Here is a 15560-nt window from a genome sequence, read left to right on the forward strand (position 1 = left end):
GGCTCTGGCTCACTCCGGCTGGGGGGAGGGAGGGGTACGGATGCGGGGCGAGCCTGCGGTGGCAGAGGCACATGCCTCAATGACGTTGCACCAGCCTGAGGCACGCGGTGAGTTCTCCCGGGGAAGTTGTCCCTGGATCACGGGACCCTGGCAGTGGCTGGCTGCACAGGCTCCTGGGAGGGGCGGTGTCGAGAGTGACCTGTGCTCGCACACAGGCTTCTTGGTGGCTGAAGCAGCAACCTTTGTGTCTCATGCCCGCCTCTGGGGTCCGCACTGAAAGCCGCGGCTCGCGCCCGTCTCTGGAGCTCGTTTAGGCGGCGCTCTGAATCCCCTCTCCTCGCGCACCAAGAAACAAAGAGGCAAGAAAAAGTCTCTTGCCTCTTTGTCAGCTCCAGACTTTTTCCTGGACTCCTTCCCGGCTAGCTGTGGTGCACTCGCCCCCTTCAGGCTGTGTTCACGCCGCCACCCCCAGTCCTCTCCCTGCGATCTGACAGAAGCCCGAGCCTCAGCTCCCAGCCCCCGCCTGCCCCGGCGGGTGAGCAGACGAGCCTCTCGGGCTGGTGAGCGCCGCTCGGCGCCGAGCCTCCGTGCGGGAATCTCTCCGCCTTGCCCTCCGCACCCCTGTGGCTGCCCTCTCCTCCGTGGCTCCGAAGCTTCCCCCCTCCGCCTCCCGCAGTCTCTGCCCGCGAAGGGGCTTCCTAGTGTGTGGAAACCTTTCCTCCTTCACAGCTCCCTCCCACTGGTGCAGGTCCCGTCCCTATTCTTTTGTCTCTGTTTTTTTTTTTTCTTTTGCCCTACCCAGGTACGTGGGGAGTTTCTTGCCTTTTGGGAGGTCTGAGGTCTTCTGCCAGTGTTCAGTAGGTGTTCTGTAGGAGTTCTTCCACATGTAGATGTATTTCTGATGTATTTGTGGGGAGGAAGGTGATCTCTGCGTCTTACTCTTCCGCCATCTTGAAACTCCTCCTAGTCTTCTAAGTTAATTATCACTCCTCCATCTGCTTTCCCTTTTCTAAATGTAAGTTGTATCCTCTCCTGTTCTATCCCCACTTGGGATTTCCAAATGGGAGGGGAAAGAGGGGAGGGACAAATTAGGGGTAGGGAATTAACAGATACAAACTACTATGTATTAATATAAAAGAGATAAGCAGCAATGTTATACTGTAAGAGCACAGGGAATTTTACCCATTATCTTGTAATAACCTATAATTGATATATCTGCAAAAATACTGAATCACTATGCTGTACATCTGAAACTAACACAAATTTGTAAATCAACTATACTTCAATTTAAAGAAAGCAAAAATTCCTTTATTGATATTTTAATGGAAGGGAGAAAAATGAGAGGCATATATTGGATCTGCCACTTTTACCTACATAAGCCACGTAGATATTTTGCCTGCCAAAATTTTTAATGTTGCATAAACAAAGAAACAACTACATTTTCCATTTATAAGCAAAATTGTTAAGTGGTGTTTGGAACAGACATCCTTACCCTAGACCAGGTCATGCCAAGTCCTAGAGAAGTTATGAGGTATGGAGAGGTTAAGTCTGAGGATGAGGGAGGTTTGGGGTGAGCTGGGGTTGGTACACATGTTGAAGATAAAAATGGGTGTTAGGTGTTGTCCAGAAGAAAACTGCATGGAACCTAGAACCATATGTCAACTCTATCACAGGCTTTCTTCAGAACTATTCTAAGCAAAATGTATGCTCATTCTCTGAGAAATCACTTGTATCCTGCACGATATGCATATCAAATTCTCTCATTTTTCTCTCTTAAAATAACTATAGTCACACTCATTTAATTTTAAATACTATGTACATACAGTTTTCAGCTTAGTGATAGTTCATATTTTTCCACTGGAAAATGTAAAGGAACTCTCTGTTTTTGATGGCTTTCTTGATTTTGATTCCCAGTGCAGAGTTTGAGCTATTCAGGAATGCATTTCTTAGTTTATCCCCACTGTTGATATAAATAGGGAAATGTCCCTCAAGTGGAAAGTATCTTCTTTTGTCTTCAGTCAATAGTGTTATGTTTGTTTCTTTTCACATACAGTTTTAATTTTGATTTAGTATTTATTATAAAATGGCTATAAGAGAAGGGGTATTTATGGTATGTTATGTAGTCCTATTCTCATCTTCAGATTATGCAGGATATTCTCAAGTATTTTTTTTTCATCAGTTCTTTTAGTATTCAATATTATACATACATTTGATTGGAAACTTTAAGCTCTTGTATAATAATGATTTAGGGGCTATTGACACATCCTTAGAGGTTAACTCAGTTGTAACACTTAAAAATTATCACTGTTAGTTCTAAAAGTAATGTATTCTTGTAAGAAATTCATGTCATATCAAAAATGAAAAAGTAGAAAGTCTCTCTTAACTGGAATGGTTGAGTTATGTCTGCTAAGCATCTTACTTGCTAAAATAATAATATGCAAGGAAGAAAAAAAAATTACATTCTGACAGACTACTTTAGATGTTAAAACAGCCAGGACAGTAGTCTTATTGGTGATTATATTGGGATCAACAAATCTGCCTTAAATTGCCCCATCCTGTTGTATCCTGAGAAGAAGGGTATCTGAATGCAAATGGGAAAAGAGCACATTTGGCAAGTGGTGAAGGAGGGGAGAGATGTTGCTGGATTAGAAGATAATTCCTTTGGGGAAGAGAGGTGGGTTTCTGGTAAATGCAACTGGAAACCTACCTCTGAGTTAGGTGTGGTCAGCAATATGCATTGAAGCCTTTTCTATCTTCTAGGTACGTTTCCTTCATGTTCTGATTCACAGATTAGAATTTGAGCAATTCAGGAATGCATTTCTTAATTCATCCTTGCTGTTTACAGAGATAGTGGAAATTCCTCTTAAGTCTAGGATATGTTCTTTTGCCTTCAGTCAGTGTAATTGCCAGTTTTATCTTTTTATGGATTTTCATAAGTAATTAGAAGTCTGGAAAAGGTGAATTAGGCACTACTAGTCTTATTGCTGTGATAACAAAGAAGTCCTTAAATATTTTATAAAGCCTTGTCATGGAGGTTAAGACCAGAATTTAAGTGGAAACTTGTAGGATATTTATACAGAGAGGAGATTCAAACATACCACACTTGTTTTATTTCTGCTCTTACTTATATTCTTGTTTTATTTCTTCTCTCCCTTACATTCTATAGATCCATATGGTAATTCATTATGGCATAGAAAACATGGTGCTATGGTTTCCAAAGCAAGGCTATATAGGACTCTGTTCTACTTCTGTTTGGGAGGATAAGATCGTTCAAAGGAGATAGTACTGGACTTGAATTCAGAAGACATGAATTTGAGTCCTGGTCTGTCAGTTACTAGTTGTGTGAAACTAGAGTAAATTACTACTTAACTGCTCTGAGCTTCAGTTTCCTCATCTGCAAAATGCGATTAGTGACACCTACCTCATGGGGTTGTTGTAAGACTTAAAGAGATACTATTTGAGAAAGTGCAACATCAACTGTATAATGGTAAACAAAGACAAGTGTGTTCCTTGCCCGTGTGGAGCTGGCTGTCAAGAGGGATAGTCAGTAATCAGATAATCAATATCACTAACAAATATAAAATTGCCCCTGTGACAGGTGCTGAGAAGGAGAAACTCTTTTTTGTAGCCCACATTCCATCTTCTAAAAATATCCTATTGTCTCTGCCTTCAAAACCACTTTGTGGTTGTGATAGGCATAAGTTTCAGTTACCATGATTTAGTTTAATAATAACAGATCGCCAACAACATGGTTCAAATTTCAGTTACCACAGTATATTAACTATGAATAATTACATAAAGTACCAACTAGTTCTTCAGTTCACAAATCCCTAACTAAATAACAAATACATATCCTAATCAATGGTCAATTATGTCACTTCTTTTAAAGCCTGTCAGTGGTTGGTCACTGTGCATCTGTTATTTGGTTCAGGCACAGACAGCAAAGTGTATAATTATGTTGCCTCCTTGTCTTTTAGCAGTAAACCCACATGACCTTGTTCAAAAAAAATAATCAAAAGAAGAAATTGACCCACAAAGGTGAAAACGCAGTAAAGTGAAAAAATGACAAGGCTGGAAATGAAATTCATATTGAACATAAATGGAATTATAGAAGACATATGTGTCCATAGGAATGTTGGCACAGCCATATTTCAAGAGACTCTGGATTTGTAGTCAGAAGGACTTAGTTAAGGTAGACTTATCAATATAAATGAAGAAAATGGTTGTGATGAAAAGGATGAAGATGCCCTAGAGGACGTAATGCAACAAATAACTTCACATTAAAGGAACTCTCAGAGGTATTCCAAGACTTTGAAAGTGCACAGGATAAAATGCTGCAAGCTGACCCAGACTTAGAAAGGAGTATAACAATTCACCAGGCATAGGAAATATGCTTACTCATTATACAACAAGAATTAAAAAGCAAGTTCTGTTTAAATTACTCTTGATAAGTTTTTTACACAGAAATAAAATACTAAATTTCAATGTAAAACATGCTTTACTTGCTTTTTAATTATAGTGTCCTAAATTTTTATATGTTTATAACTGACAGTGGAGAGTTTTTAATGTTTTGAGAAAAATTTCTAAAGTTTGCCAGGATAATTGTAATTTTTCCTTTTGATTACTAAGATGCATGGTTTCACTTTGCATAGACATATTTACAGTTCTGCAGTTTATTCAAAGCAAGGACTGTTTGGATATAAAAAACATTCAACCCCTACCATTGCAGCCACTCTGATCTGAACCACCATCCTCTCTTGCTAGATTATGGCTATAATCCCTTAACTGGTTTTTTTTCTTTTTCTTTTTTGCTTTTGGCTTTGTTCTCCTGCAGATTATTCTCAATACAAAACTCAGAGAGAGCCTGAAAAACATGAGACAGATAATGTATGCTTCTGCTAATTGTTTCCCATCTCACTCAGAGTAGAAGACACAGTGTTTACTTTTATAAGACCTCATGAGATCTAAGTCCCAGGTACTTTTCTGGCCTCATCTTCTATTCTCTCCCTCGTTTGTCTCTGTTCCAGCCGAAGAAGCTGCTTATCAACCCACCAGGTAAGCTCCTGACTCAGGGGCTTTGCACTCTCTATTCCCTCTCTGGCATGCTCTTCCTTTGGATATGGACATGGCTTATTCTTTTATTTCCTTCAGGGCTTTATTCAAAAGATCTTCTCCATGATATCTTCCCAGGGAACCCCATCTAAAATTTCACCCCCTCACTGAACATTTCTCATCTCTCTTTCCTTCTTTCTTTCTAAATTAATAAAGAAAATATATAGTGTTACTGATGCTAAGGTAAAAACATAATTTTACTTTAGCTAGTATCTGTAACACTATATATTTTACTTTTTTATCTTGTTTATTTTTTGTTACCCTCACTACAATGTAAGCACAAAGAAGTTGGGGGTTTTGTTCTCTACCTTGTATTTCCAGTGCCCACAACAGTGTCTGACACATAGTAGGTGGTTTCTAAGTGTCTGTTAAGCTAATATTGACTACATGATTGAAAGCCTACAGTTTTTTAACATTTTTCAGATATAAAATTGTTTCTGGATCATAAAGGAATTACTTTATGCTATTTGACAAATAAATGTATAGTTTCTTGCCTGAATATTAAGTTTTACCAGAAGATAAAAACAACTAAATATAGCTTTGCTTTCAATATCAAGTATATAATCATTTAGTTCACTTTTAATCTTCTGTTTGTGTATGTGATGCCAGTTCTACCCAACTCCATCCAGTTACAAATCTGGTATTATAATTTGAACGAATTCTATTCTTCCGTCACTGATTTCAATGCCTCAGTTCATCAGATGGTTCAGGTTCTATCTTAAAGTGTGTCATATTCTGTACTGAGAGTATCTTTAACAATATAAAATGGTGGATGAACCTGGAGGGCATTATGTTTAGTGAAATAAGTCAGACAGAGAAAGACATATACTGTATGTTCTCACTTATATGTGGAACCTGAAAAATTCAACAAATGAATGAATATAACAAAACAGTAGCAGACTCACAGACATAGAGAACAAACTAGTGGTTACCAGTGGTGAGAGGAAGGGGGAGGGGCAAGAGAGGAGTAGGGGATTAAGAGGTACAAGCTGCTATGTATAATATAAATAAGCTACAAGGATATACTATACAGCACAGGGAATACAGCCAATATTTTATAATAACTTTAAATGGAGTATAATCTATAAAATATTGAATTACTATGTTGTATACCTAAAACTCATATAATATTGTAAATCAACAATATTTTAATAAAAAAATAAAAGTCAGTCAATCAATAAACAATATAAAATGAAAATATGTCTGTTTTTGGTAGGGTACAGAGTATTGAATAAATACTTGGTCATAAACAAGTAAGTCTCCATCATCTACTCTTGCCTCAACACTGCTATTTTCAATAATCATTTCTATAGCTCTAATTTTTTGGCCAAGGAGAGGTATTCAATTTCTAGGAATGTATTCCTCGCAATTTTATACGTTATACATTAATATTTACTTTGAAATAATTTCAAACTTACAGGAAAGTAAAAATAGTACAAAGAATTCCCATATATCCATCACCCAGATTCCCTAAATGTTAACATTTTACCCTTGTTTTATCATTCTTCCATTCTATATGTATATGTATATACACAAATATTATTTTTCCCAAACCATTTGAAAGGAAGTTGCAGACATATACCCCTTTAGCCCTAAATATTTCTGTGTATTTCCCCAAACAAGGACATATTCTTAGATAACCTCAGTATAATGATAAAAACCAGGAAATTATACATTTACTTCTAGACACAGCATTTCTAAAACTGTACATGTTGGTAACTGCTACCATCCTGACCAGTATTATAGCTATAATTTAATCTGCTTTCAAAGGCAGACTATGTCACTGCTGCCTTTTGTTCTTATTTTACAAATTTTGCTTCAAACGATGAAGCTTCTTGCATCCTGACAATGGTTATATCACACTGTTTCTTCCTTGTGAATTTAAAGCAGTAGATCAAAAGTTACTCTGAGACCTCCCAGATATAACACATCTCAGTTTTTAAGGTTACTATTTTTGGTCTGGTAAAGTTAGAGAAGTCCTTTGGGGTTCAAAGATTTGTGATGTGTGGTTTTGAATGTTCACAGAGCCATTTGTTCCCACAAATTAGGATGAGCTTTTGTTATTATGATGTCATGGTACTGTCCCCCTCAAGCACTATATCACATCAGCTTTTATTGGTGTAGTGAACCCGTGATGGATTCTTTTTCTATGCTCTTTTGATTTGCTCCTCCTATCCTACTGGGTACTGAAAAATTGTCCACAAGGTCTTTGTAAGTAGGTCTCAGTTGGGACATTTGCTTATCATAACCTCAAATCACATTTGCTGGTCAGTTGTCTATTATTTTCTTTGCTTTACCCGCTCTTCCTTCTGTTAGGATCTATGGGTGATAACATCTTTCTTGCCTCTAGACCAAGATTCTTGCATTATCCCCTGTGGTTCTTTTACACCCTATTCACACTTAGGTAACCAGCTCCTTTCCCAATAAGCCCTCATCAAATTAAAACTATTTTTAATTTGAGTGTGCTGTTTGTTTCTTGATAGAATCTTGACTTATACAATGTCTTTATTGTTTACAAGCCAGTTTTCATTGGGTTTCCTGATTCCTCCAGCCAAAATGATAAAAAGAGTTATGTGTGTTTGCATGTGTCTGTGTGAGCTTGTGTCTGCATACACTCTCATAGACAGAAACCACATTTGTGAACATATATGCTTTGCATAGTGGCTGATTATAATATAATTAAGTTACACACTTCCCTCGTTGGAAACATTTAAGTCCTCTCAAACCTTCAAATTTTCACTATTATAAATAATGTTGTGTAGAATATCTTATGTATAGGCTTTAGTGATAAATTCCCAAAAAACATAACTATTGAGTTAGAGTATATATTTGCATTTATAAATACTTATTTTTACTTTACATTTTATAAATATATTATATTTGATGTTACAAAATTGCTTTTGAAAAGAATTAGAACAATCTAGCTGTGTGTGAAAGTACCCATTTTGCTGCACCTTAACAAGCATTATGTATTTTTGTTTTTTCACTTTTTGCTAATGTATCAGAAGAAAAACATATTGTTTGTACATTTTTACTATTTTATGAATGGAGCTAAATTTATTTGTGTAGTTCAGAAATTCTTTTACTTCTCTATTTCATGCCTTGCCAAAAATCATGTAACTAAAGAAAATTAAACCAGAATTTTAAAAAACCCCTAGATTCTGGAATTTTAATCAACTAGGAAGGAATTCTTGATCCATAGATGCTATTTATACAGTATTATCATTTGGAGGCGACTTCCTTAATGTTATATTACTGTAATCAGATGCCCAAATTTCTATCAACTGACTTAGCAGTCAGAGATCAAGCACCAGTATAGTTTTCTGTAATACAAAGAGAGTTTCTTTCTTCTGGGAAAGTGTGACTGATCTTGGTGAGGAGTGGTATGAAGGGGTGTTTGTTTGGGCTGCTGGTTTATGGCACTGAGAGCCATGGAGTTATTCAAGGGATATCATTCATCAGTGTGCTAAAGGAAATGTCTAGTTGCATTTCACCAGCCAATGCAATTGGGAGGGAGATGTTTTGTTCAAAGAAATCATAGTTTAAAAACTAAATGAAAAAGGGGAACAATCCACAGAATAATATCCTTAATTCTCCATTGATTAAAAAAAAAGAGAGATAAAGTAGCTTTTGATAGCAATTTTCAGCTTTATCTTCAATGAGTCACACTGTTCCTTTCCTTGAAGTTTCTGCAACTGTTTTGACTATTATCACATTTAAAAAAATTTTCTCCCTCCTCTATTTAACTCTTTGACCAGACTTACAAATCCATTCCTTTTTATATTTCTGTTTCTACTTTATTATATCCTTTCCTCTACCATGGTCCCTGACATTGAAATTGCTTTTCTTTTACAAACTAGCTTTTTCTTTTTGCCCAATTCTTGGCTTATATTCTCTTTTACTAGGAAGCTCTTAGAAGCTTTTAGAATATTCTTTTGCAGAGATTATGTACATCTTTGAGTTAGTATGAAAGGGCAAAGGAAAGTAAAATATTGAGGAACAGTTTTGTTTGGTGAGGGCTTTGCTTTGCTCAGCTGTTTAGTGAGTGCTGGGCTGAAACCCCAGTTTGTGCAATGAGTAGGAAAACATCACGTGACCCACATCAGTCTTGAAGTCTAGTCTGTGTTGGACTTAGCAGCTCCCAGCACCCCCAGACTTATGAGATCACCTGCAATCTCAGTCTATGCAGGACTAGGAACCACTTTGTCCCAGGGATTTCACTTGGACCCCTGGGACTAACTAATTGCTGCAAACCGCTCTTTTCAATTGGCCTTAGCTGTGCCCTAAATGCCGGCCTCCTGGGTCATCTGCTATATCTAGTACTCTCCCTAGACTCTGCGTGTTCTCTCTGCCCATCCTTCTGTTATTGCTTCTTCCCAGCACGGTGCACTCTGCAGACCCACTGAAGCCCCTGCTCCATAGTAAGCAAGCTCTCCCCTTAGTCTTCAACTCACCGTAGACACCCTCACCTCTGAAATAAAATCAGATCTCCCCCAAAAGTGCTGTTGCTTCCACTAGCGCTCCTCACATGATCAGGGGAACAGCAGGGGGAAAAGTGGAATGAATCTAACTCCTATGCCTACTTATTCTTACCTTATTGTAACACATAGTCCTGTTTTAAGCCTTACTCTCTTCAGATGCTAACCATCTACCCTACTGGTCGTTGTCATTAACTGAATCTCTGGTCCATATATCCACCTTCATCAATAATACTGACCCCGGCTCAGTCATTTTTTCCCCCTAAGTCTCACAACTACTTTTGGTCTTTCAGGTCTACTTTGGAGTCCCTTTGAACCATCGGGAGATATAACCATGTTAGGCCAAAATGCACTGACTTTTTTAAAAGCAGTGAAATAAAATTTTCAACATACTAAAAATGGTAGTCTATATAATTTTTTTTTACAAATATTCAGGCCCTGTAGGAGAATGAACCACTCCACTCCTTTGAATTGAGAAGTGGCCAAGAAACTTTCTCTGGCCAATGAGACATGAATGGATGAATCATGTGTTAATTCCATTCAAAAGCTTTAAAAACCAATGAGTGGCTCACTACATTTTTCCTGCTTCTGTGGTTGCGGAGATATGATGGAAATGGGCAATAGACTATGGTTTCAAGCTGCTGATATTTTCTGGTTGTTGATTCTCTCAGCACAATTTAGCATGTAATGATGGATGTATTAAGAAACAGAGATTACCCTCCTCCCCAGCCCAGCGCCCCTCAAACAACACATTTTATCTGTAAGGTCCTTTATTTTTTCTCCAAGATGGTTTATGCTGGTGAGTTTGTGTTTGTGTGTATGTTTCCCAATTTTTGAACATCGAAGCACATTTAAGTTCTTCAAGATAAAGGAGCATACAAAGAGAGAGTTTTCCTTTTGTAGCTATGGTTTTCTATTACCTGCCTCAAATGGGAACCTTACTGAAACAAAAAAATTAACAATGATGCCATCCCATTATACCTTTTTTCAGTTGGCCTTAGCTGTGCCCTAAATGCCAGCCTCTTGGGTCATCTGCTATTTCTAGTCCTCTCCCAAGACGACTTGTTGTTATTTCAGGGACTGAGAAGGAGGTGTCCTCTAACAAAATATTAAACCATTTCTGGAGTGGTCAGAGTCTTCTCGTACTTGGTTTGGAAATTAAAGTGCCAGCTCCAAGCTTCAGAAACAATCCTGATAATACAGATCAATTCCATATCTTCCTAAGAAAATGAAGAAGTATCCACTATCCAAAAGAGCTCCTTGACCTATAAATCATCATTTAAGGGTGTTTCTGAATAAGGGCTAATGTTTGGAATATAACGTAGATTCTGACCTCTTCTTTAGTTTCCATTTCTTGTTTTTATGGTCCCAGAACTAGAAGGATATTCTTACTATTTTTTCTGTTCGGTTAACCCTCTTGAACATCACATCCTCTTTATTCTTGAGCTATTATTCACTCTCTCTCTCAGGGGTGTATTGTTGGCTGCTCCCACTGCCTCCTGAGAAGAGATGATGTATTTCTTCCCAGCTTCAGTGACTTCAGCCATGGTGGCTGCTTTACAGAGGGAATAAAGCACACTAGCTTATTATGTTTAAAATTTCATACCCATATATATAATCATATGGATAATTTTCATCCAGAATTTTCACCTAAAACCTCCTTAACCTCCCAATTCCAGCCATCTTCTTGCATTCCATTTCTGCCATTCACTCCCAAGATCTATTCCCTTTGACAAAATTTGGAACCGATTTGTCTCTGAAATATTAGACCCAAATCCCCTACCCTGAGTTCAAACTACAATATTCTCAGCTCATTTCTCTCTTACTCTCATCATACCAATATTTCAAAGCTCCAATCCACTTATTCCACCACTTCCTCAAATAAATATACCAGCTCTTTTCTGTCTATGCTTCTTTTTCTGACCCCACAATCCAACACAACAATTAATTTTTCCTTGCCTCTTAAACCTTTAGCTCCCATGGGGGTTAATCAATCCCTGTAACTTGTGGGCTGCAGGCTGTTAAACACAGCTGGAGAAGTTCAAGTAACCATGGAGAAGCAGCACTGTATATTCCTATTTTCTGACCCATTTTCCTTACAGGGTCATGTAGTAAATATTTTAGACTTTTGGCGCCACACACCATTTTCTTTTATGTTATTGTTTTCTTTCTTGCATGTTACTTTTCAAATGTAAAATTCTTAGCTTGGGAGTTTATAAAAACAGGCCAATAACGAATTAAGAGCTAACCCCTGCTCTTACCTCAGATTGACCCACGGCAGTGCTTGGCAGTTCTTGTCAAGAACCTCCATCTGCTCCCATTCTCCACAACAGCTTCTCTTAACTCTGACTTGAAAGGTCCCTACACAACCTCCCCTCTGTTTCAGCTCCCTAGCAGAACTTACCATGCTGTTCATGACCTGGCTTCTGCCTGTTTTTCTCATCACATCCTCACACGCCTCTATGGCTACTGTCGTATCAAAGCAATCCAGACCCTTCCCACTCCTGAAGGCCACCATGGACCCTCAAGGTTCAAATATCACTGTTACTGAACTCAGGTTCACCTGCTCGTCACTCAAGAATCCAATTCTGAGAGACAAGTGTTGGGTAAAAGGAAAGATAGCTTTATTGAGGAAGCTGGCAATCCTGTGGAGAAGGTGGACTCATGTCCCAAAGAACAAACTCCCTTTTGCTGATCAGGGGGCAAGAGATTTTCAGGGGTGCACAGGCTGGGGAGAGTGCTACATGCAGAACAGCACAGTCAGCTCTGACTGTCATCTTGAAATCAGTCATTCAGTGATCTGAGTAGCATCATCTTGATTGTTTTAGGTACAGTTAATCTTCCAGGGCCAGTTCGTTCTCATTTCCTTAAGGCCAGTTCTTGAAATTGTGGCAGCTTATGTCATGGCTACAGTCTGGTCATCATGTAGCTAACTTCTACTGGTGGGGGGTTTCAGTATCTGCAAAACACCTCAAAGGATATGGCTCAGAATATTATCTATAGCCCTTAAGGAGAAACTAAAGGTCCTTGATTTTGCTTAATGGGTAAGCTATCATTATTTTTTCTTGTTTGATTGTTTTCCTTTGTTTCTGTATTTTCTCATTTTTATGATTAAATTTATTCTTTGGCTAAAGTTTTTCTACAGACAAGAGGCAGGAGGAAGACATGGGGAGGTCTGTCCTGGGAAGGCCCCATAGAGTCCTGCTCCTTTACACCATGATAGCATAGAATGTTTCCCCACAGAAATATAGCAAAGTATAACCAAAAATATAAATAACTCCACAAATTCCTATTGAGGGTTACTGCATGAGACACAACCATTGGCACACTCACTGGCAAAGAGAGGTTCTCAAGCCTTCCAGCCATTCAGATACAGTCATCTCTCAGCAACATTCCAGACTATTCCGTGTCATGTTTGTGGCTGTTTGGAAGAGCCCAAACTGTGAAGACTGGCTCCTGAGTGCCAGAGAATTTCTGTATTAACAGTTCTGGAAAAGATCTTTAGACTTGGCATATGAGGTTCTCCCTGCCTAAAGACTCTTCAGCTATCCTCACTCCCTTTCTTTATATGGGTAGGCTTGACTTCTGGGATTAATGCATCAAAGCATACAAACATTAAAACATTTTGATGTATATCCTTGAATTATTTGTCAGAAGTTTGTATTGACTTAAATTCTCACTAACAGTGTGAAAAAGTGTTCTTCCTGCCTAATGAAGGATACATTTTTAATATTGTATTTCAAAATAATGTTAACCAAATTTTCAGAAGAATGTTTAAACTATATAATTGCATACATGTCCAACCTCAATGCTTTATTCTGTGAATGTTTGATATACTATAATTACAGTCCTAATCACTCCCATAATTCTTTACCCTGGTTTATTCTATGGAGTTATTTCAGCTCTTTTGGAAAAATCATCCTGGGGTGCTTGTAAAATTTGTTTTACTAGCCATGAGTGGCACCTGAATCTGTAGGTATTTATAAGTGATTGCTTCTTGCAGGTGTTCATCCTAGTGCAAATGAGTTTGGTTCTGAACAGATTTAAGCAGGCATTTGACAGCTTGGATGACTGGCACATTGTCATCTTCATAACACACCTAAGACGCAGAGTGCCAAAAATCACAAACAGGTTGGGTGTAGTTAAAGATCTGAGATCTTGTCCACCTTGGTTAATCTTGTAAATCATAGCAGCAGAAATATGCCAACTTTAATTAAAATTACAGCCCATAATGTAAAATATGATTATCTCATCTGCAGATATGTATTTTTATTTTAATATTACATGTTTGTGTGAAAATGCATCTTTGTAAGACTCATGTGTAGTGTGGGATTGACAGCTGATGGGACTGGAAACCTCCCTGGGTGACAAAGAGTCTTTTTGGTATACCAGTCAGAATTTTTTTTCTGAACATTTTGAATTTTTGCTCTACGGCTGTAAAACTTGGATCATAGTGTGTGTGCATATGTGTGTGTGTGTGCATAAGTGTGTGCATGTGTGTGTGTATTTTAGTTAATATTCACAAGTTAGTAATAAAAAAAAAAAGAACAAGGGCTTCAAAAGTTATGAGGCTCAATCTTTTCTTTAAATTTGGTTTTCAAAAATTTCTATAAAGTTGCAAAATATTTACTAGATCTTTTCATTCCCGGCACAATAAGTCATCAACATATATGAGTACCTATTTTTAATTTCTTCTTACATTTTTTCCACAAAGTGGGAGTGTAGGACTCCTGATCAGTTAAAGAACTGAGCAGGGAAATGACATATGCAAAATAAAAAGAGAAAAAGTTGGGGAAGGAGAATCAGAGAGTTTGCTTTTCTGGGACTCAAGGATGAAAAGTGTTGGCAAGATGGAGCAGGGAAGAAGAATGGAGTGGAGAAGAGGATGCCTAATGCCATTATGTTATCTAATTGGACAACTGGACCTGGGCTGGGGTCTTAGCCTGGCCTGAGACTCCTTGTCTTGGCCAGGGAGGTTCTTTTTCCAGTCGGATTTGCACAATCAATAATGAAACTGATGCTGAGACTGGAACATCACAAGCTTTATTCAATGGCCAAAGAATGGAGAAGCGGGAACCTTTGTTTGCAAACCAACTTCTCAACCCAATTTGGTCAGAGACATCAAATATATAGGAGGGTCTAGGTGAAAGGGAGGGATTTGGAAAGAGTGAGAGGAATGAATATTCATGAGTTATCCGAGAACAAGGGTGTGGTTTGTACCTGGAACTGACACAACTCTCCTTTTCAGTCTTTGTATGGGCTTTTCTGGTTGTTGTCATGGCAATCATCCACTGTCATGGTGCTGATGGATGTGTCATTTAGCATGCTAATGTATTACAATGAGCATATAATGAAGCTCAATGTCTACTGGAAGTCAAATCTTCCACCATCTTGGGCCAAATTGGTTCTAACCAGTTCTTGTTTTTTTCCCTTTACAGCTTCTTCCTGAAACTTAAGTAAGAGTAATTGATTTCTATTCTAGTGAGGGGCTGGGGTATGATTCTGGGGCAACAGCCTTGGTAACATTAATAAGTAAATTACTGATGGTTCTGGCATTAGTATCTGGAGGAACGTACTTATTTTAAAACCATGAATATAAGAGCTGCAAGAGACCATGGTGAGTTTTTCATTCCCTCATTCATTTTTCTAGACAAGGAGATTGAAATCCACAGACGTGTCCAAGACCTCACAATGAGGCAGGGTTAAAGCAGAGTCTAGGAGGCAGATTTTTTTGTTTTTACTTCTGCAATCTCTCTTTGATGATTCAGAAAATATGTTCACTTGGTAGTTTGAATTCTTTGAAATCTGAAACATATGTGATTGATGTTTCTTTTAAAAAAGAGCTAGAATTTACACATTCAAATGAGTTTTTTCACTTCCTAGAATCATGTTAAGAAATTTTACATTAAATCCAAAACTGATTTTTGAGCTGGGTAGCCTTGGACAAATTTCTCAATCTTTCTAAACTTT

The sequence above is a fragment of the Balaenoptera musculus genome, chromosome 13, assembly GCF_009873245.2.
Source record: "Balaenoptera musculus isolate JJ_BM4_2016_0621 chromosome 13, mBalMus1.pri.v3, whole genome shotgun sequence".
NCBI lineage: Eukaryota > Metazoa > Chordata > Mammalia > Artiodactyla > Balaenopteridae > Balaenoptera > Balaenoptera musculus.